The sequence below is a fragment of the Mirounga leonina genome, unplaced genomic scaffold, assembly GCF_011800145.1.
Source record: "Mirounga leonina isolate KUSES-001 unplaced genomic scaffold, KU_Mleo_1.0 Mir_115, whole genome shotgun sequence".
Classification (NCBI taxonomy): Eukaryota; Metazoa; Chordata; class Mammalia; order Carnivora; family Phocidae; genus Mirounga; species Mirounga leonina.
Window position 1 is genome coordinate 97,438,514 of NW_023270268.1, and position 25,953 is coordinate 97,464,466.

Genomic DNA, 25,953 nt, shown 5'->3' on the forward strand with positions numbered 1-25,953 from the left:
AATGAGACTGCATGTGAAAGCAGCCTGGCACATAGCAATCATACAGTAATTTGGGGGGACAGGTGTCATGGAAGCCATTCACTGGAAGTCTAATTTCATACAGTGGCTCTGCCACTGAGTGGGCTTTTAGATTAATGTACTTTAAGACTTCAAGACGTTGCATTTTAAGAACTCCAGACACATGTGATACCGTCTCTTTGCTTGTTCCTTCTATGCTGTAAAAAATTAAGCAAATTTGCTGTACTACACACATGCCTCAGAAGTTCGAGAAATATTCTTTGTTGATAAAAAGAAAAAAAGCAGTAATACCTACATTCTATACAGCATTTTACAGAACTTCACAATAGCCCTGTGGGACAAGAGATCCACAGAGAGTGCTACAGTGTTCCCAAGTTTCCACCCAGACTTGCTTTCTAGCCTCTTATTCTCTACTCAACATTTACATCACTTAAGCTAATAACCTCTCCCCACCACCTCTCCCTCACCCTGTTTATGCCCTCTCTCTGCACTCTCTTGATGATGATAACGACGATAATAATCATAATTTCTCCGTAGTGTCTCTACATGTTCAGAGAGAAAGGGGAAAAGATCCCCATCAGACAATAGGTCATTTGGGACCAGAAGTTATGGAGAAGGGTTTACAGAGAGGAAAACATTCCCCTGATTCCTCGGACCCCCATTCCCAGCCCAGTCACAGAAAGGAGCTCACCTCTGACCTTGTCAGTGAATGAACAAAGCCACAACAAAGCCACCTGCTCCTATCCACCTAACTGTTTCTAATCACAGCCTATGGCCAGGCCTGTATCCACACAAGTAAACAATGAAGTGAAATGGTAACATAGTGACTGGAGAGGAAACTGGAGCATCCACTCCCAAACCTTCTGGTGCTCATAGTTGACAAAAGAGCCCACCTACAAGGAATTCATTAGAATATGGGTAGACAGCATGAACAGGGTATATAAACAAACCTGTCCTAGGGCCTGAACAGCACTTAAAGCAGATCTTAACAGCTTAATGTCCTATCTTCTAGGACAAAGAAAAATGATCCTGTTTAAGTGATCAGTATGTAAACACAACCCTTACTACCTGTCCTAAGCAGGCTCAGGGGAAGGCTGGGACGCGATTCTATCTGAAAGTATCCACTGAAAGAAATGGAGGCCTGAGAAGAATAGGAAATATGCCAGGAAGTGCACCAGAGAGCAAGCACTGCTCAGTCCGCAGAAATAGCTTCTTCCCCAAATCCTCCAGAAAGGTGACAGGATTTGTCTCAGAAGCGTAGTAAGACAAGCAAGGGCATTCTACTTAGCGTTCATGCTGAGAAGAGCAGGGAGTATAGCTGGCAACCCCAAGTTCATGATGAGAAGTACAGTTCCTGGGGGCGGGCTTGGGGCAGAATGCAGGTCAGGTCAGCAAACCCACACTGGGTACCCACTAGGTGCCACACACTGACACAGGGTACAGGCAGCCTCCCATCCTTAAACAACTTGGAACCTAGTCAACTTTCAGCTCTGACAACATCTTTCTATTATACCAAAATTAAAATGCATCATGGCCTCAGGCAAAGATCAAAGGTAAGCCACAGACTTTTCTACTAACAAAGGCATTAGGGGACTGACAAAAGAAATGTGTCACACACTTGAGCGCACACGCACGCGCACACACACGCTCTCTCTCTCTCGCTCTCTCTCTCTCAGGCCCTGCTCAGCACAGAAGGTCAGTCCTCCAGTGTAGCCGCTTTCATGAGTCCTAAAAGAGTTCCCCTTTCTATGGTCCATGTTCATTCCCAGCATAGTACCAGAACTCAAAGGACATCAGTTAAGGTGAGAAAGAGGCTTAGAGCTAATAGAGGGAGGCCAATGAGGATCTCTTAAGCCTCAGCTTTGTCACTGTCACATCTCACACTGTATCGTAACTTGTTTACAAGTCTCTCTTCTGGACACATAGTAGGTACTCAACGAATCTTTGCTAAGCTGTAAAGACCTACTTCCAAGATCTTTTCCAAGCCCGACTATTTGGTCCTTGGAGTTTGGCTCTGATGAACCGCCAAGGGTGCTCTTGCTGCAAAAGCAGAGCTTGCTTGAATTGGGGAAGGTGATGCTTGAGTGTCTGATATCCCTGTTCCTATCTCCCACCAGGATGTGGTTCTTATTCAGTGGAGAAGGCAGGGAGGACACAGGTCCTTCCTGTTGTAGCATCCAAGCATGAGGTGGGTGGGGGTGGGCTTGCCAAGGAGGAGGTGGGGAAGAAAATGTGAGGAGAAGTAGCACCCGAGCAAATGCTCTTCTGTTCAAGGCATGTCCCTGGCACCCGCTGTGTGTCAGGCAGTGGTTGGGAACCCAGCTCTTGTTGCCCTAGAGAGTCTCGCACTTCTCCTGGGCAAGTACCAACACACTATTTTCGGTCTGCTTGGCTACTGGACCAAAGGCTTCAGGGATCAGGAATGGTGAAGATATTCACAAGGGTGTCATCAGCATCTAAAACAGTTCTAGGTATTCAGCAAATACCTGCCTGTTGAGTGACCCAATAACAACCTGAGACACAAAGGTGAAAGGTCATGGCAAAGATCAGAAAGAACTGTCGTCATCTAGCCAAGGAGGGAGCTTTTCCTTAGAAGCTGGGCATTTAGGAAGCTCTGGGGGTTGAAAAGACTTTGATTTACTTTGTTAGGTGACAATCACCACCAACTCCAACTGAGCTGTCACCTGCGATCATTTTCTGTGCCCCTTCCTCCTGATGATTAAGCAACCAATGGCATCAGGCCCATATCCACACCCACCACAGGACTTGCAGCGGGTCTCAGGTTCTGTGACCCAGAATGAGTGACAATCAGGCTTCTGCTTCTCGGTCTATGTGGTTCTAGGGCTGATTCAAGCAAATGCTGGGCAAAATCAGCCCCAATCCCCAAACACCAACACACACACCACTCCTAACAGGCTCATGTGTGCTGGCAGAAAATCTGAAGCGTTCACATGAAAAGCTAAGCCTTGGGGCCAAACTGCCGAAGTCAGGGCCAAGACAGGAGATCAGGAGCCAGCACTCTTCGGCTGGCATCTGCCTGCACTGTGACACGAACAAGGTCTCTCCTAGACCTTCCTGTAAGCCAGAAACCCTTACTCTGAACTTAGAAGGAACCACTTTGATGTAGGACAATAAAATCTATCGCACACAGGGATGTTGAAGAAAAAACACATTACATTAGTAAACCATCTAGCATAATGACTGGTACAAAATAGTTGCCCAATACATGACAGCAATTTAATAAATTTGAATAATCCCCTAGGGTTACTTTTAGGAATACTTTCATTAGTCTGATCATTGTTGCAGATCTATCCCTAGTATTTCAACAAGAGGGTTAAGAAGAGCTGGTATCTCGGGCGCCAGACACCCCCATCTGCGCGCTCTGGGCATGTGCATTCACAACCTCTAGGGCAGACCCGCATCCACACACGTGTGTGCGTACGTGTTGCTCACACAGCAAACATCGTCAGCTCCAGCTGGTGAGTGTGCTTTAGAACCATGACAGTTTACTTTCTTTCCCATCTGACCTCATACAAACCCACTTTCTTCACCTCCCTGACCCCCAAATATACACATTTAGTCCGCAGCCCACCCCCACTCTTTCGCGATTACAAAGCTTTTTTAAACCGCCTAAAACTTAAAATAAATACCAATTTGGAGACTTGAAGCATGCTCCAGCCCATCTGTCTGTCAGTCCCTGCCTTCGGCTGGAAGCCCCCGACCCCATCTCCCGTCAGTTCTCCCCAACTTGTAAAGCACAGTGGCCCCGGTGCAGGCCTGGCACACGCAGAGAAAACAAACACACGGAGGCTCGCCAGCTGGGTCAGGCACCACTATTTATAGCAGGAGCAAAGCGTGGGGAATTGGAGGAGCATCGTGAAGGGTCAGGAACAGCGGGGCTGGGGATAACGCTAGCCTGCTGTTCGTGGCCTCCAACAGCTGCAGAGAGGATCCCCTGCTGAAGCGCTGCCATTCCCAGGTGCAAGCCATCCTGGTATGACGAACACCATCGCAGCGCGGGAGGGAAACCCAACGTCTCCGAGGGCAGAGAGCCTGCTAGCTTGCTCCTTCTCATATCCCCGGCAGTGATCACAGTGCTCGGCACACAGGAGGGGCACGAGAAGTCTTTGCTGGTTAAGTGAAGGGATGAGCTCTTTGCTTCCTGCCTACCCCCACAAGAGTGCACCACAGATGGCAGAGGGAAATAGGTGGAGGAGAGGTTAGTGAGGAATGCCTAAAACGGCACTTCTAAAAATCTACGGGCTGTAAAAATGTGATGGCAAAAATAATTTAGGGAAATGCTATGTTAAGAAAAACTAATTAGGTTCCTTTACTGCAGGCCTTTTCAGAGCCTTTAATATGCTGTTAGGCACCGTGAATCACCAAGAGGAGGCTAGAGTATGCACTGAAGTCTGAACTTACTTAACCACAGGCCTGGACTTACGAAACCACAGGCCTGAACTTATGTGACCACACTACTCTTTTTTCTCAGAGTACCATTAGTGAGGAGAATTTCATCAAATACACTTTGGGAAATGTTGGCCTAAGAGGTTCCTGGAGAATATCCCAAAAGCAACTTGTAAAACAGCATGATTCCATTTTTGTAATTTAAAAAATTGCATATGATATGTGGCATATAGCTATTCAGAGGCCATAAGACACTTAAATGTTAACATCATTTATCTCTGAAGATTAGGGGATTTGTACTTTTTACATTAAATACTTCAGAAATAGTCAAAGTGGTTAGCTATGTAGTTATCACTTTTGTAATTAAAAAGACAAATTTGGGGAAAAAAAAAAGGCTAGTATGTCAAATAGTATGTCATCACTGCTATTTTATCTTCCCATAGGCCTGAGGACTTCATTTCCCAACAACCCGTTGGGCCATAAAAAGACTGCTCTTTGCCCCATTATCATATCTGAAGAGATATCTGTGTCCATTCTCTAACATTCAACAACTTTGGCTTATAAGGAACACCTCCTCTAATTCCAGGATCTGCTGCTTCCATACTATATGGACAAGTATTATGGAAAAAAATGTAAACACATTTAATATTCTGTTAACCTTTACAAATCTGAAATTACTTTGTTTAGTAAATTGTATAAAGTATCCATCAAGAAGTCAGTTTGCTGAAATTATCATGCTGGGCATATTAACATTCATTAAAAATGAAACAAGATGAAACCAGAGAGGGAGACAAACCATAAGAGACTCTTAATCTCAGGAAACAAAACTGAGGGCTGCTGGAGTGGTGGGGGGTGGGAGGGATGGGGTGGCTGGGTGATGGACACTGGGGAGGGTATGTGCTATGGTGAGAGCTGTGAATTGTATAAGACTGACGAATCACAGACCTGTACCTCTTTTCGATGTCCCAAAGGGTTAACGGTCTTTTCGATGTCCCAAAGGGTTAACGGCTTAGCCTCTGGCTTCAGGCCTTCCCCAGAGAGGTCCTTTTTCAGTTTGGTCCCTAGCAGGGGAGGAGACAGCTCCCACCCTCGCCTGAGAGACTTGGTCCCCACGCCACCCCTCCCCCTCCACGGCCCGCCCACTCCAGGAATGAAGCTGCTGCTGCCCAACATATACCCAGACTGGTTTCATCTCCTTCCAAATCCATTTTGTGTCTTAACTTCTGCCAAGAATAAAAATTAAAACACTAACACACACATCATGCGTGTATGGGAGGGGAGGACAGGGCTGGAAGTTTAAACTGAAAAAGACCAGGCAGCGAGGGGGCGGGGCAGGTCAGTGATGAAAGGCAGGGCTTGGAGGCTTTGGCCGGGGTCTGTCGCGGGCCTTGGCCTACCCTGCCTGAGGCCCCTGCTGGCTACACCCAGGGTCGGAGCTGAGGGGGAAGTGTTTGCAGCATCTGCCCTCATGCCCCTCCGACACCCCATTTCATCTCCTTTAACGTCCCCAGCCCTGCCCAGAGCGGCACAGAGCAGCGGAGCTGCCCAGCACTGCAAGGGCTGGAAGTGGACCCCCTCCCCCACACTCGAAGGGGCCCTGTTCCCTGCCAACGCCACAGTGAATAAAATAGCACTTGGAATGACACGCAGGCCTGGTGGTGCGGGCGGCCTGTGGGCTGTCTGTGGCCACCCAGAGGAATGGGTCTGGGGCTGGAGCCTCATTCTCAGAGCCTGCTCTGCCACACCCACAGCCTGCAGGCTCCAGATTCTGGGGGCCAGGCGGAGAGCAGCCCCAGTCCCGCTCTCTCCTGTTCTCTCGTGCTGCTACAGTCTTCTTTCCCTCTTTCTAGGCAAAAGCAGGAGCCCCTTCACTCTAGAATGATGAAGGCCAACCCTTTACACATTCAGGGTCCCCCAGGGTTCAGATAATCACCCCCTACCCAACTATGAATCCCACCATCTGCCCACTTTGGGTGAACTGCTCCCCCAATGGTGAACTAAGTAAGCACTCATATGACTTGCACCTATCCAGATGGAACCCACCCTGTCTCATGCAATCACTTGCCTTACAAGTCAATCAATGCTTATTGAACACCCATTCAATACCAGGTCTTCAGAATCCAAAGACAGAGTTCAGGCTTTCTCTAAGAGCTCAGCATCGGGTAGGGAGTAACACAGAAACATCTCAGAGCACCATGGAACAACTGGGAATCAAACTCGAGTGCCCCAGGCTGGTGTTCTTTCATCTCTATGCCGCTGTGAGGAGGGCGGGGAAACTGGATCACACACGTCTTTTGGAAAGAGCAACCTTGTGGCATCCATCCTTGTCCCATCTGGCACACAGATACTAACGAAAACAAACCAATATTAAAAAACAAAACAAAACAAAACAAAAAACCCTTTGTCCTGATAACTGTTGAATCTGGGTGATGGGTAAATGGGGTTCATGATACTATTCTTTTTTTTAATTTTATTTTTTTTTAATTTTATTATGTTATATTAGTCACCATACATTACATCATTAGTTTTTGATGTAGTGATCCATGATTCATTGTTTGCGTATAACACTCCATGCTCCATTCAGTACGTGCCCTCCTTAATACCCATCACCGGGATAACCCATCCCCCCACCCCCCTCCCCTCTAGAACCCTCAGTTTGTTTCTCAGATTCCATAGTCTCTCATGGTTCCTCTCCCCCTCCGATTTCCTTCCCTTCATTTTTCCCTTCCTACTATCTTGTTTCAGAGGTACAGGTCTGTGATTCGTCAGTCTTATACAATTCACAGCTCTCACCATAGCACATACCCTCCCCAGTGTCCATCACCCAGCCACCCCATCCCTCCCACCCCCCACCACTCCAGCAGCCCTCAGTTTTGTTTCCTGAGATTAAGAGTCTCTTATGGTTTGTCTCCCTCTCTGGTTTCATCTTGTTTCATTTTTTCTTCCCTTCCCCTATGATCCTCTGTCTTTTTTCTCAAATTCCTCATATCAGTGAGATCATATGATACCTGCCTTTCTCTTATTGACTTATTTCACTTAGCATAATACCCTCTAGTTCCATCCACGTCGTTGCAAAGGGCAAGATTTCATTTTTTTGATGGCTGCATAATATTCCATTGTATATATATACCACATCTTCTTTATCCATTCATCTGTTGATGGACATCTTGGCTCTTTCCATAGTTTGGCTATTGTGGACATTGCTGCTATAAACATTGGGGTGCACGTACCCCTTCCAATTACTACGTTTGTTCATGATACTATTCTTTCTGCTTCTCTGTGTTAGAGTTTTTAAATAAACAAATAATAATAAAACTTGTTTTTTTCAAAGGATAACTAGAACATCTCAAACCTTCCCAATCCCACACTAACTTCCAGGAAAACCCCAATACCACCCACACACCCACCCACCCACCCACGTACCCAATGTCCTCTCAGTCAAGCCAAACAGCATTTTCAAAAGCAAGTTTCAGTGAGTGCCCAGGTTCTGGTGGGGAAGATGTGTTCTCTTTGACCTTGAAAGGCTCCCCGGTACTGGGCCAAAGAGGCAGCCCCATCTCTGAAAGGGGACTGTTGGCCATAGCCAGAGGAGACCTACAGAGCCTATCCCCCTAGCCCTCTGGTGCAGGGACCCACAGCTAGTTGGCTGCACCCCACACCCTCTGTTTCCTTTCTGGGGTTTCTCTGTCCGGGATGGGCCTTCCCCAGGACTCTGAGCATATCTCACCACCAACACACCCCAAACTTCTCTGGCTGCAGAACTAACCAAGTGCAGAGGCCTTGAGGCCCAGGTGAAAGACCATCAAGAAAACTGGCTTGGACTTCTAAATCTATCACTTTTCTCTGGGCCTCCATGTCTCTACTATAAAATTCCCAACATACCATAATTGACAAAACTCTTTTTTTTTTTTTTAAGATTTTATTTATTTATTCATGAGAGACAGAGACAGAGAGAGAGAGGCAGAGGGAGAAGCAGGCTCCCAAGGAGCAGGAAGCCTGATGCGGGACTCGATCCCAGGACCCTGGGATCATGACCTGAGCCGAAGGCAGACGCTTAACCATCTAAACCACCCAGGCGCCCGACAAAACTCTTTTTAAATAGCCAAATGTGCCAAGAATATTGGCTTAGGAAAGAATTCTAAGTCGGCAATTTATCTCAAACCGACGTAATAATGATGATGATGATGATGATGATGATAATGGTGAGCATCTAGCACCTACTCGGACCAAGCACTTCTCTAATGAGAGAATGAGGATGATGCAATTCAACATGAAACAACCTCTGGTTTCGATTTCAGAGATACTCATAATCCAGGCTGGAAGTGTCTTGTGGGCAGCAGGCACAGTGTTCAATAATCTGTTCAGTGATCAGCTGGAAGGCCACCATTTGATGGTTTTAACATGTTTGGGGGCCTCTGCTGTAAGTGACTCAAGAGAGGCAGTCTGCGGGTATCATGAGTCTCAAAGGGTGGCATTCTTCACACTAGGGAGACAGGTCAAAATCCCCATCCTTGGGCAGGGAAACACACCCCATCTTGGCTGAGATGCAAAGAAACAGGTCTCTCTGCTTTTCCCCCCATGCAGACCAAGGTACTGGTATTTTTGTTAATTTCCCGTGTAGGGAAAATTAGTTCTGCCCACCTAGGAGTCCATCTTAATTGGGTATGCTCTTCCTCTTTACTTTCTGACTTTGAAAGCAGATAGACCTTAGTTAATAAGGAGCTTCCTTGTTCCGCTACCATGGAAGCTGGCTTTTTCTAAAGAGGGGAGTAGAGTGGCAGTGGGTGGAATTGGGACCCTGCCCTGATTTCTGCATATTGTTCTGGAAAGTACTAGAGAAGACCCAGACTGCACCAGAGACTTCCTTCTACCAACACTTGCTGAAGCTCCCCAAATCGAACAAGGCCTATGCTGTGCCTCCCTGAGCATCCCATACTAACAGGCAACCACATCTTGGGAGGTCCTGGCATGATCCCCACAGAATGCCATTCTCTATGCTAAAGGTGATTTTTTAAAAAATGTGTTACATTTATAAATTTATATTTTAGTAAATATAAAGGCTATTTATAAAATCAGCCTTCCTGAGATTTCTTCCACACACCAATCAGGAGAAAAAAAACCAAGCCCAAATGCTTTGTCAGATCATGTATTTATCTCTCGGTTCGGAAAAAGTGCCCCTGCTCCTAGGCACACGCTACCTGGCATGTACCTACAGGAGCTGGCCTGGGATTCTCTCTCAGGACTCTCACTGTATCTCCTGTGGGCATGGAATGTTAGGAGGGAGACAGGGGTAAAGGCTGGATTTGGTAAGGAACATGGGGCCCACACTCACACAGCTCAGCAGTTTTCTGTTGTCTGCTTCTTTGGGCAAACCGAGGCAAGGGCCAAGGCTTCCCCTGTGTTGAGTGTCAGTAATTACTGCCACAGCCTCCTAGGCTCTAAAATTAGACTCAGGAAGACAAGGGGCGAGGAGGCTACACCCTGATTCCATAACTAACCACAAAGTCAAGGACAACCTGCCCATAGAGAGCTTGAAGAACTTTAAACACTCCATTGCAATAGTGCTCACAATTTTAGTGGCAAACCTGGGACAAGTACTATTTGTCTCCACTTGCACTGGGGACAACTAGGCAGAGCCAATGTATGGTGACCTGGGGCCCTTTAGTGAGTCACTGATCAGGATACAGCTTGGATGGTGGACTGGATGAAGAAGAAAAACCTGAGGAGAAGGCGGTATGGACTTGGACCATCAGCATAGAGTTTCCATCGTCCAAAAGCTGACTTTCCAAGGGGGCCAAAGAGTCTTTGTCCTCCTTCACACTGAACTCCGACACACCTGGCTGGCGTCCTTCAGAGTACAAAGGTACCAGCTGGCCTGAGCTCTGTGTTTATTCCAAACAGGAAGCAATGGAACCTGGGGTCTAAATTTCAGTCCCTGTTCCCCAGGACTGTAACTCTCTGCACCTTGCACACCCCCTTTCCTCAGCCCCTGGAACTTCTGAGCCTCATTCAACGGAATGACCCACAGGACCCATTCACATGCACTTTCCTTCCCCTAGCTGGGGCCTAGGTCTGAGGAGCTCCCTCCTCCCGCTTCCCTTAGAACATCCATCATCATGGCACTTACTCCCCCAGAGGGCCTCCCTGTTTGGAGTGACTGGTGAGTGCACTGGATACTGAGGTGCCTGCCTCCAGCTCCCAAGGAATCCTGGCTCACAAGGCTGACTGAGGAAAGAAGCCCTTCTGGGCAGGGAAAATGTTCTCAGTCTTTCTGTTCCCTATTGGTCTTCCTCCCAAATGACCACAAAACAGGCCTCAGTGCTCTCTCCAGGCTCAGCGCAGACGCCACCGGGACCTGGACAGGGCTGACAGCAGTGACTGCAGAGGCTGGGGGACATGTGGCTGGCCAGTGGATGTGGGTGTGAAGGAGTGCTGCCTGCCTGGGGGAAGCTCACTTCCCCACCCTCCTCCTCCAGTTCCAAAGCAAGAAAAACAAACTACTGAGGAGGAAGACAAACAGCCCCATGTGCTCCTCCTATCTCTGTTTAGGAATGGGATGGGAAGGTCTGCACAGCTGATACCTCCAGATGTGGAAGCAAAACACAGGCAGCTCCTGACAGTTCACCAGCCTGGGCTAAACTCCGGTAGCACCGGGGCCAGGCATGTTCACTGGGAGACGATGAAGGAATGGGACTCGCGGGCTCTGGTCAAGTGGGTCTCAGCACAGGGCTTTTATCCCAGATGGATGTGTGCATGTGGGGGAGGGGGAGGCGATGGGGACAGAAGGCCGTGTTTAAAACCGGAGGAGACTGCCAAGTAAAAGAAGCCAACCTGGAAACACTATATACTGTGTGGTTCCAACTATAGGACAGTCTGGCAAAGACAAAACTATGAAGACAGTAATAAAGAGCACTGGTTGCCAGGGATTGGGGGACGGAAAGAGAGCGGGCCTAGTAAGTGGAGCACAGGGAATTTTAAGGCAGTGAAGCTATTATTCTGTATGGTACTGCAATGGCGAATAGTTGTTATTATGCATTTGTCAAAACCCATAGAGTGTATAATACAGATAGTCAATGTAAACCACGTGCTTTAGTTAATAACAACGTATCTATATTGGCTTATCAACTATACAACTGTAACAAACGTACTGCACCAACATCTGAATACTAGGGTAGAACAGGCCTGGGGTCAGGGGTATGTGGCAACTCTGTATTTTTTACTTAATTTTTTTCTGTTAACTGAAAATTGCAAGAAAAAAAAGCTATTCATTTTTAAGAGTGAAAAAAAAAAAATTAAGGAGGAAGCTCAGGCCTTCAGCTTCCTGAGATGCTGTAGATGTCGGGTCTGGGATCTTGGTAGTATAATTTCTCAGGCACATTTGTTGTCAGCACAAGACCTCCTGGGATCTTTGGCCCTATTTTTATTCTTCCTCGGCTTCTAAATCTAGAAGCAAGTCAGAAGTGACTGAGAGGCAATTTGAAGTCAGATCTGTCCCCCTCTGGGCACACATCCAATCATGCTATCCCTTGTACAGAGCTGTCAGCTCTCCAGCAGCAGAGACCATCTCTGTGGCCTGCGTGCCTAGCATGGGGCCTGACACCCCCCCCCCCGGCCCTCATGTGTGGGGGGAACTGAACTATTCTCGAATGCATCACGTTCCTCATGTCCCCGGCTTGTGGTTCCAAACTCAATTCAACAGAGCTCCAATTCAACTCGGGTCACTGTGATACCCGAAGGGAGCAGCGAAATGGATAGCTGAGGCACACTGAGGCAATCCCAGGTGAACAACTAGACTGTGGGACTCGGTGGAATGAGAGAAGGTGCCTAGCCAGGCTTAGCACGTGCTGGGCATAAAGTAACGCTCCATAAATCCCTCTGACATGAGTGACAAGGGCGGGCCGGAGCAGGCATCCACTCTTATGCCGCCCTTACAGGTGGGACAGCGGGCACACCCATGGACCATCCTGAGTCAGTCATCTTGAGGAAGAAGGAAGAACTGGGCTAGTCTGTCGTGGCCTAGGACACAGCTCCCCGGCATTTCTGAACCAGACACTCGAATATTATTAGAATTCTCTGCACCACTCTCCCACGTACTCCCATATACATATACCCAGAACGCATTTTTCTTCTATAAATTCATATGTAATTATTTGATTTTGTTGGAAACTCGTATCACACCTCTTTTGAAGTTCAGAAAAGCCCTGCAGACTAGTGGGGGTAAGAATGAACACCAGTTACATATTAGATTCTAATCGAGGCACAGGAAAGACAGTGAGAAAAAAAAAAAGTCCCTGGTCTCATGGATCTTTCATTCTGGAGGAGAAGCAGGCAGCAAGCAAATGGACAAATGGATACCTGTCAGCAGGTGATAACCGAGGGAAAATAAATTAGGCTGAAGGGAGAGAGAACGACGAATTAATAAAGGGCAGCTAGGTTCAGGTTAGTTAAGGAAGGCAAAGAAGTCACTCAGCTAGCTGAGTTGCAGGAGCAGCAAGGAGGCCAAGGGGAGGGGGGAGGTGAAGGCAGAGCTGAAAGGGGTGGGGCTGAGGGCACTGAAGGCTTTAGAATTTTCTCTGAATTAAACAGGACCCCCTGGAGAGTTCTGAGCAGAGAAGTGACCTCCTCTGGCTTCTCCGTTGGAAGCTGAAACTGGCTTCTCAATGTGGACAGACTTAAGGGCAGGGAGGTCAGGAGAGTGGGGGCGGAAGCAGGCAGAACCCTGAGGAAGCTACTGCGATAGTCCCATAGTCCAGGGAAGAAGCGGTGGAAGACCCGGGTGGTAAGAAGTTGCAGGATTCTGGATGTATTTTAAAGGTAAAGCCAATATTATTTGTCAATTTAAAGTGGAGTGTGAGAGAAAGAACAGAATCAAACCTGACGCCAAGGTTTCCGGCCTCACAGGCAGAATGGAAGATGCTGAACTGGGAAGAAGCAGAGGAGGAGGCTGGGTGGGAATTCTCTTCCTACTGACCAGGTCTGAGGACACCTGAGGGTGCACTGGGCAGGGCTTTGTCCCACTGTGGGCTCCTCTCTGTCCCCATCTGCTCACTCCTTTATCCCTGCAGAGCCTTGAGCTGTGGGGGTCCCATCGGCACAGCCTTCCCCCTATTCCTCCTTCCAGCTGTCCAATCCATCAGTAACCCTCACTTCCCGCTACTCCTCTTTCCTTTCCTCCCAACAGCCGCCTTCTCCTGAATGCACACCATGTGCTTCATAAATGCATTATATGCCATTTCTTGCTTCTCTTTACAACAACCTTAAGAAATTGGGATTTCAGAGTCCAGGTAACTAGCCCAGGGTCATATACCTAGGCACTGGCAAGGCCATGATGCAAATCCAGGCCTTTCTGGATCCAAAGTCCGCACTTCAAAAGGATGCCACACAATCTCCCACTTGCGAGTGGCCCTCGAAATACTGTTTCCTCCTGAACAACTTTCTAGTAAGATTCACCCCAGACTCTGTCCTCTCAGAGGGGTCGCTCCAGACACTCCCCCAGACTCCTCTGTTCTTCCCTCCCTCAGGAAGAATGTTAACCAGGATCCCCTCGCCATGAGATCTTTTCCTCCCCCAACTCCCGCCAGACCTGGAGACACCCCCACTGCCTCTTCCTGCAAGAGGGAGAAAGACAGCTTGTCCGGAGCTCAGGAAGGGTTTCTGGCAATAGGATGAAGTGCCTCTAGTCCAGGCCCCTGCCCTCAGAAACCAGAGACACAACTGCGGAAGCAGATGCAGCCCATATGGCCACGCTCTGACCTCTGGCCAGTTCCCTAGCAGGTCTTATTATCTCCTCACTCATCCTGGGCGAGCACAGATGCCAGAGGACTTGGGTTTCTGATGAGAGCAGAAACAGTCCAAATCAGAAGCGTTCTCCTGTGCTAGCTCTCTGCATCCTACTAGTGCTCTGAAAGGCAGCTTTGTGGGGAGGGGGCAATAAAGGCCCAGAGAGTTTCTGTGACTCCTCTCAGTTACCCAACTAGTTGGTCACATAATTGTTTCTTAAGCCCAAGTGTCCTGTGTTGTTCCTCGCTGCAAAGCAGAACCCCCTGGCTTCAGGCTGTCCACGTTTGCCACAGAAAGACACGGAACTAAGGGCAGCTCTGAGTCCTCCACAGCCAAGCCTCCACCACTGCCCTCAGCCAGGAGGGAGAGGTCTGTTGAGCTCTCCTGCAGGTAACTGCCTGTAGAATTCTTCCTGCGGGCTGTCCTGTGAGTATCTGCCTGCGAGGTACCGTCTCCTGGCAGTTACCTGTCTGTCAAAGCTCTTACCTCCTTCCCCAGGCTATTTTTCTGTGCAAGCTGCCACTTCTCCTGACCAGGAAAAGTATCTGCTGGGCCAAGCACCTTCTCCCCCTCTCCCCACTGAGGGCACAGAGGACCTGCTTGATCAGACTTGCAGAAACCTGAGGAGCAAGTGGATTCAGCCGGCATCTACGGTGGACGCAGAGACTCAGCCAGCCAATTCAGACGATGTCCGGGGGTGGGGACGGGGGTGCCGGAGATGGGAGAGGCAGGAGACATGTTCTGAGATGAGACCCAGGAGGAGGCGGCTTTCAGAACTGTCTGCAAAGCCTGACACACGCTGTGCCACACAGCCTGGCTTCCCTCTGCGGCTGCTGCGCCGGCCAAAGCCTTCCAGCTGTGGTCCCAGTTGTGAGCTCGTGTCTCTTAAGGCAAGTCTCATCAAGGCCCCCACCGGCCCCGTACACTTGTTAGTTGCAAAAGAAACAGTCCTCCCCGCCACTTCCCCCACCCCAAGCCAAGAGGACTCTTCTTAGTGGGAGGGATTGTCTGGGTATTTTCTTCCTGCAAAGCCTGAGTTTTGGAGTCAGCAGTCTTTCGATGAAATCTTGGCTCTGCCACTTAGCAGCTGTGAGGGCAGGACAAGTCACTACAATTCTTTAAGCTTTGGCCCCTTATCTGCAGAACAGGATCATACTGCCCGTCTCCACAGGACTATGGAGGGGCACGTGGGGGGTGCAGGGTAATACCTGTAGGCTTTAGCACAGGACCCAGCACACAGTCGGTGCTCATTAAATGGCAGCTATCATTCTGCACATCACCAGAAGGACAGAAGAGGCAGGGGGGCTGCCTCGTTGGCACCGGGTTTTCTGGACCTCAGCCTGCCCTTCAGGTCCACAGCTGATTCCCTGAGTGATGGGGTGAGAAGAGTAATTCTCCCCTCCCATGATGAAGAGTACCTGCCCCTCCTGTGTGCTTACCCTCTTGAGGGAGCGTCGCCACGTAAACACAAGGCTCTGTCTATAAAATCGGGGGAACAAAAATGAACCCCTTCACAATACCACCCTCAGCAACCTTTCCATTTTTTTTTTTTTTCACCAGGGCTCAAGACCTTTGTGGTGTTTCAGTGACAGGGGATTGGCTGCCAACCTTCTTGTTCCCCTTTGGGCAGGAGAGCTGAGCTCCCCCACCCCTCCTCTCTCCCATTGTCAAAGACCACCCAGTGAAACTTGCTGGCAAGCTGCCACAGTCCAGACAGGCAAGAGCCGGGCCTAACCACCCAGCCTCCATCCCTGCAACACAAGGCTAGAGAATGAAAAGCACCTGACCGTGGGGCTTTCACCTGGAGCAGACACAGCCTTCACGATGGCAGACCCTGAGTGGTGTCAAGGAAGGGTGGCAGGTGAGTGCTTGGAAGGCCTGTACATTGGAAGAGTCATTAGAATCTAACTCTTGGCTATAACACAGTAGATTTTTATGTAACTTGTTCACTACAAAACTCCCATTCATAATGACAGAGGTAAACAGCCATGAATTTCCATTGCTTTCTGTGGACTCACTGTGCTGACTGACTGCATTATGAAATCCCCCTCACGCGGACACAGGTACATAAAAAGGAAGAGCTAGCATAACACCACTGTGGGATGATAGTCATTAAGGGCAGAAAGAGAGTCAAGTGGCAGGGATGATCTGTGAAATAATTAAGAGCAGCCTCTGCTTTCATAGAAAAGTAATAAAGCCAGAACCCCCCAATTTTCCTCTCCAATTAACTGTGACCCATACCTAATAAACTTGCTGTGATTGTAATGTTAGGTAAACTCAGACTAGTAAAGGCACCCGGCTGGGACTACTCTGGAAAAATATTGGCAGGGCCAGGGGAGGTAGGGGAACGCTCTATTCCAGAGTCCAATTCCAGCCCTGCTTGGTGGGGGGGCCTCCAAAGTCAGCCAGCTCCGCAGGCCCTCTTCCTCTTACCTATAGCTCCCATCCTGTGTGATAGTTACCTCTCAGCAGCCAAGGAGGTTCCTGGGCAAGTGGAGAGCCCAGCGACTTTTATTTGTCCCTAAAATAAATGTCCCCTCATTGGCTACTCTGGAAAGGATTTCAGAGTTAGCAAACCTGATGCACATGGAGAACAAAGGGCAAATGAAACTGAAAGGTAAAAAGCTGAATTCAGGCATGTTGTTTCTAAAATTCTCAGCTGAAATCTGACATGGATGAGAAAGAAGAAAAAAATCACACATTTCTCCTCCCCACCCCTGGACCCCACTGACAGCTATTCAGTAACTAGTTTTAGAATCCTGTCTAAGACTCAAATTTCTGAGATTCTGTATTCAATGCAGAACTTCCAGTTTTTAACTTTCCTAAAATTAACAAAAGTACTCTGAACTTGCAATCTCCTGTTCCAAGGATACTTGAGCCTATCATCTGCTGAAGAAAAGTAAATTTTCAGGGAGCAAATCATGACCACGTACAGGCAGAAGTCAAAGAACAGTTCAGCCCTGCCAGTCCCACCTATGCTTTAAGACTTAGTCTGAGATACTGACTCTCCTCCCTCAAGAAGCCTTTCTTGGTTGGCCCTGTCCAAGTACTTGAACACCACAGTTTGTACTGCAGTGTTCCCTTCCCTTCAGTAATGCAATTCTGGATGGTGTGGGCTCTGGTATTGATCTCAGGCATACAGCAAGTGCCCAATAAAAGTTTGTCGAAAGGATGAAGGCTCCAGCCTACACATACATCATCACCCTCATCTTGTCCAATGCTGTCCAAACTCATTTTAGAGAAGAATAAACATTCCTTTGCCGTACTTTCTGCTGCTCAGCTCCTTTTGAGTTATTTTTTTTTATTCAACCCTACTTACCCAGGCCATGTTATGTACTTTCCTGTTACTTACCAGGAGAACTAGTTGAGACTTTCCTCAACATTTTCTCTGGCAACCAAATGAGGCTGACTGTACGATCTGTCTCCTATGATTTTCTCTTACTGCCCAATAATCCTGTCCCAAACATCAAAGGCCTTCTTTGAAGATAAGGCCAAATTCACCATTAGGAAAGGAGAAATTATTTCCCAACTTTATTTCAAAAGTTGGGATGACACAGAATCCCTCTGGGTTTTGTGAGATAAACACTGCCCAGGATAGCAGATCACAAGGCATTCGCCGTAATACCACTGACAGAGACATAAACACAGGGCTTTCCTCACCCAAACCTAAGTAGGACTTCTCTACAGCAGCCTCAGACTCCAAATCCCATAGTAAATGGTTTGTATCCAACATGTTGAACAGATTTTCTTGAAGGAAAGGAGGGTTCAAACAGCCAGCCCAAGGGAAAGAGGTCACCCCCAGCTCTGACTAAAAGAGTGTCTGAACTGAACTAGAACCAATCTGTCTGGTCCAGATGCCACTCAGAGCCAGACCCTTCCAATGCCAAAGGATGAGAAACACTCTGTCCTCAAGAGGCAACACAAAACATGAAAAAAAATGACTGACCCAATAGGCCAGAGGTATTAGACTGTGGGCAGAAAACCTCACCTGCTTTTACTTCGTTGCTGCTACCCTCAGATGGTGTAAGTGCTGACAAGACTTCATGGGTCATGGGTTCCAGGAAGTTTGTGCTGGGACTGGGGAAAAAGAGAAGTGTCTTATCTTTTGAACAACAAAACAAACAGTTCCAAAGTACTGGCTTTTTATAAGGTGCATTGCTATAAACCCTAGTAATTCCTTATTAATCCATTTTATAAATAAGAAAACAGAAAAAGCAGTTTTTCTAAGATCCTAGGCTTCCTTAAATCTTCAATTACCTGGTCCCCTGTAGAAATGAAATGAACCATGGATTAAGGACAATGATTACACTGAAAAAAGTCTGAGCTTAATAAAACCATTACCTCTGCAACCAGCAGCCCATTTTCATCAATATTCAAGTATCTCTCAGGAACACATTATTAGTGGGTCTCATACAAAGTAAGGTAGGCTTATAGGAAAGGGGTTTGGGGTGTTAAGGCAGCAAGCAAGGAATGAGCCCAGCAAAAATCAAGGGTCTGCTACTAGACAGGTTCAGGCTGGAGCAGAAGGCTCCTACTGCAGGAATAGTATCATGAGGTGGGACAGAGCCACATGTGAGAGGGTTGTAAACTTAGACTGTTTCAAGTTGGGTGGTGACTTGTTTATGGGACTGATGGAGGATGGGTGGGGTGATGACAGGGAGCCAGTGGGAAGTCTAGCCATGCGTCGGCAACAATTGTCAAGGGTGTGAAGAAGCACGGTGGCAGCAGGCATGGAAAAGATGGTATAGATGGAAGAAGAAGAAAAGCAAAGGGAACGAAGGGGCAAGCTTGGAGAGGATGGCGAACACAGTGGCGGTGGAGATGCAAGCAAGCATCGATGAGTTAGTTCAGTGGTTTGAGTCAGTGTGAATGGAGTCCTCAGAAGAGCCAGGGCTTCAACCCAAGTTCCCTAAACCCCACCGCAGTGCCACTGGAGATGGAGCCTCTAAACCTGACTTCTCCCCTTCCTCCTCCCCTTGCCTACCCATACCAACCCTGAGGGCTCCAAGGAGGCAAAAACCCTATTTAGGGAGGCTTTTTGTAAACATGGAGTTCTAGATTAAAAACACCCACTTCCATTCCACTCTCCCCCCGCCCCCCACCAGGCCCCAAATATTTGATTCGGTCTCATGAATGATGAACATATGACATGTGAAGGCTCCATGTGGGAGCACTCTTAGGACTTAGGTTGTTCCCACCAATAGTGAAGTAGGTTGGACACATCTGTTCCCTGTGAGTCTTTGGACAAAAATCTCTAGATGCTTCACTGTTGACTACAAAAATGTCTATACTTTTATCACAACTGTGAAAAGTACGTATGCGCATGGAGGAACAAAACCAAGTTGTGTTATACTATGGGAATGCGGGTCATTTAAAAGAACATTTTTTAATTATTAGTAGATGCTTGTGCAATAAATAAAAATTGGGGGGGGGGTTAGTTTGGAAAACCATCCTTTAACTAAGAAAGCTTCTTCTCCTGGGGCAAGAAAGCTCCCAGTCCAGGGTCTGATGTACTAGAAATGTTTGCTAAATTGAAGTATGGATATGACAAGAAGTTCTAAATGATAAGGTAAAGAGATTTTTTTAATGTAACAAATCACTTTATTTCCTCTGCTTCCCCAATTTCCACTCCCTTCCTCTTTCTCTTATTTCCCCAGAAAGCAGACTCCAAATGTATAATATCTTTTGGTGCCAGGTTAATACTTCCTTACTCAAGAGGCCAGAAAGTACTGGACATCAATTAACTGGAGCATATGGGTCTTCTTCAGCTTCTTCCCACTTGTTTGAAAGACAGAGAGAAAACCCCTTATTCATTAACCCCATCAGTGACTTTGCTGAAGTCTGAATCCAGACCCCCCAAGGTCTTGTGGCATACTGTGACCAGACTCAATTCTTGCTCTTCTTGCTTAAGCCCTGGGGGTCCCTGGGGAAGTCAACTGAATTATTTAAGGAGTAAAATCCCCTACTCCTTCTTAGGGAATGGAAATCATAGATAAGTTGCAGAAGAGAGCTGGGAGCCCAAACACTTGAAAGAGCACTTCAAAGAAAGGAAAATCTCCAAATCCATTTGGAGGATGGAAAGGAACACCCTCTTATCACAAGTTGGCCAACCAATCCACAGCTAAGCGGGTCCTCTGTACCCCACTCCTAGCTGTGGTCAGTCAAGGGACCAACCACCATGGCCTCTAGCAATCTGTCCAGAGTAAAGCCAATGTCTGTGTCTTGGGCAATTTCTCCTGAGGAAATGTCTCTTACAATGTTACTCCTCTCAGATCTGTTGAAAAAGGATGAAAGGGACAGTGCCTGACAGCTCAATCCTCAAGATTTCACAGGAATAGACAGCCTCCAGGCTCCTGAAGAGTCAAACTGAGAAATAAAGGGGGGGGGGGGGCAGTGTCAGCCAAGTGGCACAATGAGGCAATTCTTAACTTCTTTCATTTTTACCTCTTACATAAACTCACTCTAAAACTCATCTGGCAAGAAAATCATAACTCCACTGCTGTTTCCACCCTGCCTCTGTCCCACTGACCCCAAGGTGCTTCAGGATTACCATGGCAACCTTCTGGGTTTCAATTATGAGACCATTAAAAAGTGCCATTTATAAGACCTCAGAAACGTTCCTGGGAAACCTGTTACACACCTCAAAACGGCCAAGCTCTTGCCTCAGATTCACTTAAGTGAAGTTCAGAGACTAGGTCACCCAGATGTATAGGGGCCCCAGCCCCCACCTCAGTCCAACAAGACTGTGTTATAATATTGTCCACACTGACCAGGAGGAAATGGAGATTGATTTATTGGCTGTAATCAGAGGGATGAAAAAACCATCACAGAGCAGAGCCGTGTAGGGCCCAGTTGTGGAATAAATCAAAAACACTTGCACACTCAAGAATTTTGAAAATTACATTTATTCAATGTTCAATGTTTGCAAAGTTCTGAACAACAAAGAACTACGTGACAAGGATGAGTCGGGTACAGGGTACTTGGAGGTGGCACAAGGGCTTGAAACCCAAGTATACTTTTCACTCAGTCCACTTAAAGAGGTAACTCTGAGTCAAAAACTTCTTCGAACTCTTCTGAACTTGCTAAGAAGGGGTGGGGGAGCGGCAGAATACCCCACCACACCCATAAAGTGCCTGTTTAGGATTGCTGGTGTGTGGTTTGGGTATTCTTAGCTCTACTGCCACATCTCTGGAAGAACACAACCACCCTTCAAGTCACCCTGCCACTGCCACCCCCATCCCCCAAACAAATCCCCAGTGCTCCTTTAAGTCCTCCGAGTCCGCCGCCCCTTCCCCCTCAAAAATCTCCTATCACCTGGAAGAGCTAATTAACATTTGGCACCCTGAAAGTTAAGCAAGGCCTTCAGAAGTCCAGCAGAAAATTCTGCCTGGGCTCCTTGCCCCTCTCCACAGCCCCTTCCCACCTGTTCCAGGGGTTCATTTCCCCACCTCTCACAGTCACACAAACAAAACCCCTAAGAACACAACTCCAGGAGGATGCTGCGCGCGCGAACCAACACTCACACACTCCCTCCTGCGCTGCCCCAACGCCACAGACACCTCTGGACACCCCACTTCAGCCTCGCCCCTTGAAGACCCCCCCGCCAGGGATGCTCTTCTGCGCGCTGTTTCGCTCCCGGTCCGTTCGGTCCCTCACTTCAAACGCCAGGACGGTAAGCCCCCTCCCCCGGAGAGGCCGAAGGTGCTGGGCGGTTTCGGGATCCGCCGACCCGCTGCGGGCTTCTCCCCGCGCCCGGCGCACGCAGCCGGAGCGCCGCTGTCAAGCTGCCTGGCAAGTTTCGGGGCCGGTCCGGGCCCCGCTTCCACCCGACAAGCTTCCGGGAACGACCGGCTAGTCTGCGCCGCAGGGAAGCAGAGGCGGCGGCCCGGGCCCGGCACCCCGCGGCCCGCCTCGCTCCAACTTCTCCGTCCCCGCGCCCGGCGCGCCCGCCCCGGCCGCAGCCCCCGCGGGAGTCCGCGGGCCGAGCGCCCGGACAGGATTCTGCCGTCGGCGCCCCTCGGCTTCGCCCGGCCTGCGACCGCCCCCCCCCCCCCCCCCCCCCCCCCCCCGCCCAAACCCAACGCAGAAACACAACTTTTTGTGAAAAGAAAACAAACTTCAGGGACGTGACTCACCTCTGGTGCAGCGGCTCCTGGGAAGGGCGAGCGGGGCCCGAGGGCCGGCGCGGTGGGCGCGGAGGGAGCCACACGGCACCGCGCCGTACGGACACACAACCCGCACGGTGACACCCGGGGGCTAACGAAACGGGAGAGCGGCCGCCGCGGGAGCAACAAAGGAGCCCCGGCCCGAGAAGTTGCCGCCGGGGAGGGAGGGCGCGTGCGGGCGCGTGCGGCTGCGTGCGGCTGTGGCGGGCGTGAGTGTGCGTGTGTGTGTAAGGGTGAGTGTGCGTGTGCGCGCGCGCCGCTGCTGACACCGGCGGGCCGGGGCTCAGGGTCTCTGCGGCAGGAAGCCGGGGTCGCGGCGGCGGCGGCGGCAGCAGGAGGACAAGGCAGGGGACGCCGCGCCCAGCGCACCCGGTCCCTCCATATGGAAGAAGCTTTTTTGGATGACTGAACTCGCAAACAATTCCTCCTTTTGCTTCTCCTGCCTAGGAGCCTCCCATTACCGCGCGAGGCGGAGGAGGAGGGGGAGCAGGGGAGGCGGGGAGGAGGGGGAGGAGCAAAATGGAGCAGAGCAAAAGTCTTGGAAAGGAAAGGAAGCTTGGAGGAAAAGAAAAAAAAAAAACCAGTCCCCCAAACTCAGTTTTCCTCCTAACGCCCATTTTCCTTCTGGTGCGCTCCAGTCCCGCCCTCTTTCCGTGACTTCTCTTTCCCCATACCACGAGCAGTGCCCTCTGCCTTTCTCCAACACCCCTGAACCCTCATTTTCTCTTTAGCTTCACCGCAGACCCTTGCTCTCCAACGCTATCCTCTTCTCTCTCCCAGTCACTTCTCCCCAAGACTTTTTCTGACACCCCTCTCTCAATAGTTTTCTTCTTCATTCTGCAAACTATTGGCTAAAGCATTAAAAGCAAACTTTGTTATTAAATGTCCCCCCTCCCCAGAGTGGGGCAGCGGTTGTCAAGAAAATGATGAGGAAACCAGTCTCGGGGAAGCCCCGACACCACCTACCCCGACTCACCCGGTGGTTTTGGGAGGGAGGGTTTGCCGCGTCCTGCGTTGACAGCGCCCTGCCCTGACCTCCATTCATCATCCCGGGATGGAGAAGCAGGAAAAGGATGAGAGCGGGCAGGGAGAGGGAGGGATAGTGGCCATAGAGAGAAGTTAGTTACCTCCGCGTGTGTGTGCGTGTGTGTTAAGCCCTCCCTTTAGTGTTGGGCAGAAAACGATTCAGAGTAGCTGTTCTCAAACCTGAGCGGCATCAGAACCTCCTGGAGGCTTACTAAAAACAGATGGCTGGGTCCCGCCCCCAGTTTTCTGATTCAGTAGGGTCTGGGGTGGGCCTGAGAATTTGCATTTCTAGTAAGTTCTCAGGTGAGGCTGCTGCTGCTGACCTAGGGCCAAATTGTAAAAACACTTTTCTAGGGTATTGAGAAGTTAAACATACACTGAGTGGCTGGCAAACTGGGTCCCCTTCTCATTCTTTAGGGATGAAACACAGATTGTGAAGGGTCATTCAAGTCCACGCCCTTACATTGCCGCTGAGGAAACGAAGCCCCAGAAAGGTTAACGCATTTGTTCAAAGTGAACCTCAAATTTGTGCCAAAGTGGGAAGGAAGCTGCCTCGGAATTGGTCAGGAAGACCAAGAGTGGGGGAATGAAGGTGCTGCCTCCCCTCTGGGGCAGGACAGCTGCCCTGGGAGTCAGGAAGCCACTGTGTGACTTTGAGAAAGTCCCATAACCTTAACCTCTCTGGGCCTCAATTTTGTTTTCTTTAGTTTCTCATCTGTAAAAAGGACATACTTTACACTAAGTATATGATTTTAATCGAATCTGAATCAACAGATGTTTAAAGGGGCAGCATAAATATTGTATTCAATACATTGTACTGCCTCTTTTTTCCTGTATTTGGTAATTCAGGCAGCCAGGTTTTTATTGATTTATCTGGTACTTCCAACAACGTGTGCCTGGATTCTTGGGCCTGTCCTTGGGGCAAAATGAAAAAAGGGATGATCCATCTTCAACAAGGGGAAAAAGACAATGAACTCCCTCTTTGAACTGTGTACCTGTACTCGTTCCTCTTCTTTCTTCTGCCATTTCCTCCCTCCCCACTCTCCTTCTCTTGTACTCTCTAACATTCCCCCCACCCCAGCATTCTCCAAGACCTACTTTTCTCCCCATCCAATGACCTTGTTAGCTTCTACCTTCTTCCTGTCCTCCTCCAGAGGCACAATTCTGGACTACAAGGCCTGGAGTCCACCCTGGATGCAGAACTCTTAATTCCCCAAGGGAATAGGGCAGCAGCCTTCCACTGCAGTGAAACACTCCCTCTCTGCAAGCCCCAAGCAGGGTATCCAGCTGTCTGTTTTTCAAAGATGACTCCAAGTAGTACCATTCCCACTGGCAATGTGGGATTCCAATGCAAACACCCTGCATGAAGTTCCTAGATCGATTCTTCTATATTTCTATACATACTATTCATTGCTCAACATCTCAAAGATGTCCCTTACCCCTTCACGTTGTCTTCTTCCTCAGACTTTCTCCTAGGACTCTCCATCTCTCCCCATTCTTGTCTTTGGGTCTCGCATGGGGCTCTGAGTCAACATGTCAGAGCACAACAGAAAACAGAGATCACAGTCCCTACCAACACTGTGTAGCCAGGATAAAGACCCGTGGCCTTACACTTCCCTCCATCCCAGGCTGTTCACGTGGCTGCTCATTTCTCCCACAAAGTTTAGACAGAATGTAGATCACAGCTTAATTGAGACAGTTTAATTCTGTAGTGGCATCAAGCACACTGTTGGCACCTCAGAAGTGTTTATTGTTTTTATGGCTCTTTGTATTAACATAATTATGTTTATTATTATTACTCCAGTAAGAACATTGTATCTCTGAACTCCCCCCTTTGCCTGGAGCAATCCTTGTCTAATTCTCCCCTCCCCTCTCTGTTAGTTTCCCTATCCTGACCCTCCCCACCCAACACTAGCTCCCAGTCATCTCAAAACAGTTCTGTAAGAGTCTGGGCTTATGGTAAGGTGCTTTCTGCTACTCTCCACTCTGTTCATGGTGATTTCCCTTTGGCATCTTGCTTTCTTGGGGGATTTCTGGCCTCCATCAAGAAAGCAGCATTTAGTATGAAAGTGATCATCACATTTATTATGTTGGGGAGGAGAAGGCAGGGATTGTATATAGGTCTACATAAGTCACTCTAGGGCTAAGGTTGTGCAGAGTGAACTGGAAGGATGGTCCCAGTGAGTGAAGTGACATCAAGGGAGGGGTGTTCCTCCCCATTGTGCTGCAGACACACTACCCAATATAGTATAAACAGAGAACTCCTTCACTGTGAAGCGTATCTGGAGAGGACTGTACTGAGAAAAATTACTAAGATGTAGACAAAGAGAAGTAGGGACTTGATAATTTCCCCTCTTTTAATATAAATCTGTTTTCCTGAGTAGAAACTATGCTCATTGAAGAAAATTTAGAAAATACAGAAAAGCACAAAGAAGGGGAAAATAATTTTAAACCCACTACCCAAGATAACACTGTTAATAGAGTGAGGTATTTTTCCTAGTCATTTCTCTCTCTCTTTTTTTTTTCTCATCAAGACAAATCATACTTTGTCTACCCT

The 25,953-nt window shown here is 48.6% G+C and overlaps 1 protein-coding gene across 4 annotated transcripts in view; it reads right to left on the bottom strand.

Moving 5' to 3' along the window:
- The window catches only part of BOC (BOC cell adhesion associated, oncogene regulated), a 117,093-nt gene that overhangs the window by 48,273 nt on the left and 42,867 nt on the right, over positions 1–25,953 (bottom strand). For 2 of the 4 annotated variants that reach the window (XM_035000160.1, XM_035000157.1), the window contains exons 1-2: positions 22,341–22,816; positions 18,194–18,282 (exon numbers count right to left, since the gene is read on the bottom strand). The gene's annotated coding sequence lies outside the window, so the exon portion shown is untranslated. Of the gene's footprint in view, positions 1–18,193; positions 18,283–22,340; positions 22,818–25,953 lie in introns of those variants that run through there. The other 2 variants (XM_035000161.1, XM_035000159.1) reach the window with 2 other exon arrangements.